Genomic DNA, 6,000 nt, shown 5'->3' on the forward strand with positions numbered 1-6,000 from the left:
ACGATGACGATGACGATGTTGATGCCGGTGACGACATCAGTGACGTCACTGATGACGTCATCAGTGATGATGACGATGACGATGCGGATGCCGGTGACGTCATCAGTGATGATGACGATGACGATGCGGATGCCGGTGACGTCATCAGTGATGATGACGATGTGGATGCCGGTGACGTCATCAGTGATGATGACGATGACAATGTGGATGCCGGTGACATCAGTGATGATGACGTCATCAGTGATGATGACGATGACGATGTGGATGCCGGTGACGTCATCAGTGACGATGACGTCATTGGGGGTCACGCGACATCGGCGGGGGTCACGTGACCTCAGGGGAGTCACGTGACTTCGGGGGGTCACGTGACCTCGGGGGGTCACATGCCCCCCACGAGGTCACGTGACCCCGGTGGGGGGCTCGCGCGGTGCATTATGGGACATTTCCCATGATGCACCGGGGTCACGTGACCTCGGGGGGGGTCACGTGCCCCCCCCCCCACGAGGTCACGTGACCCGGTGGGGGGCTCGCGCGGTGCATTATGGGACATTTCCCATGATGCACCGCGCGGTTACGCCGACGCCGACGGCGACGCCAACGGCGACGGCGACGCCGACGGCGACGCCGACGCCGCTCAAGCCGGAAACGGGCCCCTAAGAGCTGCGCTCTAAAAAGGCGGCCGCTAGAGAGGAAGGATAATCCGCTACCCTTGAGGAAGGCTGCTTGACGTCTGCGTTTGGGAGCTTTCAGCGCACAAATTTTTCACAGACAACCCCCAAAGAGAGAAAGCGAGAGAGAAAAAGAGAGAGAGAAAGGGGACTAGAAATGTTGAAGGTATTTTGCCCCCGTGCTCGACGTGCTGGCCTTGTTTGGAAGTTTGCCTGCAGTCGAGGACCCTGATATTTGGTGCGCCTCCCCATTGTCTCTCCACTTCGAAACTCCTGGCGCCGTCCCTCTCGGGAAGACGTATCGTGACCTTGACGGAGATAAACCCCACTTTGGAAGCCCCCAGCAGGCGCGTCCACCCACCGCTGTTTCAATCTTTTGTTTCTCGCGTCGATTGCTTACGTTTTTTCTTCGAGCTGACGAAGAACCCCGGGGGTGGGGGGGGGGGGGGGGGGGATGCCTGGCGAGGCGTTTGGGGGCGCTTATGGCCAGAACATCCATTGGGTCAGAACATCCATCGAGTCAAAACATCCAACATGTCACGTGACACCAGAGTCAGAACATCCATCGAGTCAAGACATCCATCCGAGTCGAAACATCCATCGAGTCAAAACATCCATCGAGTCAGAACATCCATCCGTGTCTAAACATCCATCAAGTCAAAATATCCATCGAGTCAGAACATCCATCAGAGTTGAAACATCCATCTGAGTCAAAACATCCATTGAGTAAGAACATCCATCAGAGTCAAAACATCCATCTAATTCCAAACTATTATTTGAATTGTATATTTGGCTATTTGTCATCACCAGTCCCGACATTTCAGGGTGTCCTTAACTATCTGGACAGAATTACAATCCTTGCAGTTCTTCCGTAGAATGAACTAAACAGCACATATGGGCCAGTTTCCTTGAATGCCTCACGATGTCTTGGTGTCTTATTCAACTGAATGACTTCATGCAAACGATATGCACTACGTTGTGTCCGGTAGAAATAATCGTGACAAAAATGAGTGTAGAGACACTACGACAAGGTACGAATACCTAAAGAGTTCTAATACATGAAAAAGCAAAACTGTAAAAATTGTTCCAATAGTGCTTCCGTAATTTAAAAACTATTATTTATATACAACTGAGCAAATTCATGCAGAGTGCTTTGTGCGAGAGTGAGACTAACTTTAAAAAACCACGAACTAGAGCTGCGATTTTCTCGGAAAAACGTTACTGATCACGGCGAACGTCTGGGACAATTGACTGGCGAGGTGAAATTAATTTTTCTGAAGAGCTTATGCTGCATAATTCACCGACAACAGTATTTTGGTCCCTCGAGCAATCGCGCAGAAGCCAGCCCGTCGCGCGCTCTGCTGCTCCCACCCATGTCAAAAAAAAAAAAAAAAGTTTTTTTTTTAATTAATGCGGCGAAGCAAGACACTTTTAAAACAGAGCCATTCTGTTTTGAAAAGTGTTTCATCATCACAAGCTTGAGAGTGCTTTAACTTTTCATATGAATAATAATATCGCTCTTTTCATTTGGATGATTTTTATCACGTTGCTTTTGAATGAATGGCTAAAAATTGTTACCGCACATTGCCTCGAAAAAATACACTTTTCTTTCCAAACCTCTTGGGAACGCATTGGCATACACCAAGCTAAAATGAAAGAATGGCTGTCACACCGGTTTCTTCAAAGGCGATCTAAATACCTATCACTTTTATATGGATTCAAAAGGCCTTGTCTATTGTCTGTGGGCCACGTAGCTGCCACGAATCGCAGAGTAGCGTGCTCTCAAGCTGCACGGGTCAAACGACAGCAAATAAAAAGCCACCAAGACGGCAAAGCAGCGTATTTTACCGGTAATGCAAGTAAATTCCAATCTTAAACCACGTCGCGTGATCACGTAACATTACCGATCGCCGCTTTCGAGAGCCATTGCCACTGCGCCCTCTTGTCCTACCTGATTTTATTACAGAGTGAACCACCAAAATACTTTCTTATTTTACACTCCGTTATGCTACAAGAAAGACACAGGACCACTGACGAGCGTACACCCCCTAATACGTGATAAAACAAAATAAAAATTATTTAGGTCCGTTTACATGCTCCTGACGATATTATTTTAATATTTTGTTTATTTATTTAATAATAAAAACAACAGACCATGAGTGGTTCAAGCAGGAACCAAGAAAAACAACAGCAATGATCTTGCAAAAGAAAATAAACAAAAAGTAACTAACACTGGTGGAGGAAAATTGAAGAAATCGGAATCACAAAACACATATAGAAACCCACGTTTATTGAATAGCCTAAATAACTGACAAGGTCTCAATAAGATAATAAAATCGTAAGGGTAGTTCAGAGCTCAAATAATAGAAAAGAAATAAGAATATATCCTATCCACGTCCGTCAAATACCGCGAACTCAATTTTGTCCTTCATAAATTATTAAATTTTATCTACGAGCGTATGCAAACGGTCCTTGCTTACCATAACGTCAAAAGTCACTTACACAACAGCTTTCTCCTTTCAAGCAAAAAACGATAGAACATTCAACTCGTCAAAATATTCATGACAGCCATCCGAGTCAAAACATCCACCGACTCAAAACATCCATCGAGTCAGAACATCCATCCGAGTTTAAACATCCATGGGGTCGGCACATCCATCGAGTCAGAACATCCATCCGCACCTAAACATCCATGGGATCAAAACATCCATCGAGTCAGAACATCCATCAGAGTCAAAACATCCATCGAGTCAGAACATCCACCGAGACAAAACATCCACGAATGGATGTTTTGACTCGATGGATGTTCTGACGCGTTGGATGTTCTGACTCGGAATCGTTGGGGGGGGGGGGGGGGGGGGGGGGGTGCGATCGCCCTTACCGCCCCCCCCCCCCCCCCCTTTTGGATCCGCCACCGGAAGCATCAAAGGCTTCAGATGAGCCTTTTGACCAAATCATCGTTCACAGCCGCACGTGCGATGACTGTACCCTTTATTTCTCTAATACCCGAATACTGGGCGGGCACACTAAAATATTTGGGAGAGATATCATTAAATCATTCGCCATAGGGACTCTCAACATCATTTCTTTTCCTTCACTATCCCTGACAAAGACAGAGGTCGAATTCCTAGCACCACACATGACTAGATTATTTGCACCTCGTCGTGAGGCTATAGTGCTTTTTAAACTGTTAGATGTATAGCCATTTCCACCTTGGGACTGTCAACATTATTCCTGCACCTTTATTATCACCGACAATGACAGAATTCTAATTGCACCAGAAATAACTGGATAACCTATAGCTCATCGTGACGCCAACGCATTTTAAACTTTTTTTTTATAAAAAAAAATTCGTTTTCTTTTTAAAAAAATTTTCTCCTTTCCTCCTTTGAAACCGTTGGAAACTTGGGGAGGGGGGGGGGGGTTATATTTTGCGCCATTTATTTGTTGTTGCTCAATGAAAGAAGTCCAGTTTCCGTCCCAGTTCTGGATGTTTTATCCTTTCAAGTATTCGTCACCAGCCTGTCACCTTTGATTTGAAGGAATTGCAACGCGGTGAAGAGGGCCTGTTTGAGACTCTAGTCCAAGTGGCAATACTTATTGCTCGTCAATCATTTTTCAACCGGGGTCACACTGCTTGTACCTTGTACGAATTACAGTATGTATACAGCTTCGAACGCGAGTCACCGCGAGATCCGTGCTTCGAATGCCTCATGCCAATGAGTTCGATGACGAAACTTGGGCACACGGCATTCAAACCACGAATACTACGGCGACTGGTGTTTGCAGACTGTCTCTCGTACGGTGTATGAGCAGAGTGAACCCGACTTCATTCGCGGTGTGAAGCTCGCAAGGGGCGCATCTGCTTTCCTCACTATGGGTAGTGCACGTGCTACCTACACGGCTATGAATTAATTATCATAACGCGTAGAAGCATAGCATCGCACGTGCTTGCATCAGCAAAGGAAGTAGAAGTATCCTCACTCTGGGCTGTGAAAAGAATTCCACCAGGCGGCGATACCCAAACTTCTTGTCGCGAATTTGCGATTCCAGCGACCTATAGGGGGCGCCACCACCAAACAAACATGGCGGCTGGGTCCAGGTCGCGTCGGCTCGGCCGGGCCGCCTCAATGGGTGGCGCATTCAATTTAACAGATTTTCTTTTGTTTAATACCCAATTTTATGGGTATTTGAACTGAGACGGTTAAGTGTAGCCGGTCCGCATAAACTCGCCGGTGTTTTTTTGCTCTTTTCATGTCAAACGTTCGTTTTGGAGACTTCGTCCAAAACCGAAACTATGGGCTCCGGAGAAACGGTAATAGTCTCTAATTAGTTTTGGTCATCTAAGGAAAGCGGCGATGGCTACAAAATGATTCCACCGAGAGTAATTTTTAGCTAACTCGCATGCCTCGACCATGCGACTTATCTGTCCGCGAAATTGAGCTTTTGTGCGTGTCCGCGTTTTAACAAACAGCTCCAGTCGCGTGCTCGGTCAAGAACACAGGCTGCAGGAAAATTACGAAAATTAAGCAAGCGCTTCTTGAGCCAAGGAGCATGTTAACCCGCTGGCGCTTCACTAAGCAGCTGATACTCGTATTTAAATTCAAGTTTTAGTAGCAATCGAGAAGTCATTTTGACGAATATGCGGATTGTGTATTATATTACGTACTATGTCCCACTAAAGCGATATTAGTATATTCTTCGGGTTGAAATATGAACTTAGTTGCCTAACTATTAGGTGAACTGCTGAATAAAAGTATATTTGACAGACAGAAAGATACTACTTAAACTTAGCCAAATGGTTCTAGCCGGTAGAACGGAGACGAATGCGGACAAACTGAGGAGAGTCTTCATCGGAGATTCACTCAGACCTCTCTGCAATGAACTTGACTTCGAATCCTGAACAGATAAAATGAGTATTTTTTGTGGCCGGTCAACCTGAGCAATATCGACGTATATTGCTGCTGGCTTCGACAGAGGTTGTAATATAAATATTGGTGGCGCGATAGATCCTAATGCCGTGACAGCTTCTAACTTTGCGAGACGCGTCCCCCACCTTTTGAAAGCTGACAATTTCCCTCATTAATCATATGCAGCGAGCAAGTTTTCTGAATCAAGGAATTGCGAAATCAGCCCAGCTTCTTCAGTGTGGTCTTGTTCGGCGAGAATCAGCCAAGATGAATAGCCAACGCACCGGCCGGCGTTAGTGGCTCAAACTTGAAGCTAATCGAGCACAACCAAACTCAAGAAAAGCAGATATCGAACCTTCCCATTCTCTTGACTGCAACATTGGTGTTCCCTTCATTGAAACACCTCGTCTGTCGACCTCAGT

Source organism: Ixodes scapularis, unplaced genomic scaffold (genome assembly GCF_016920785.2).
Source record: "Ixodes scapularis isolate PalLabHiFi unplaced genomic scaffold, ASM1692078v2 PGA_scaffold15__6_contigs__length_5221840, whole genome shotgun sequence".
Taxonomy (NCBI): Eukaryota; Metazoa; Arthropoda; class Arachnida; order Ixodida; family Ixodidae; genus Ixodes; species Ixodes scapularis.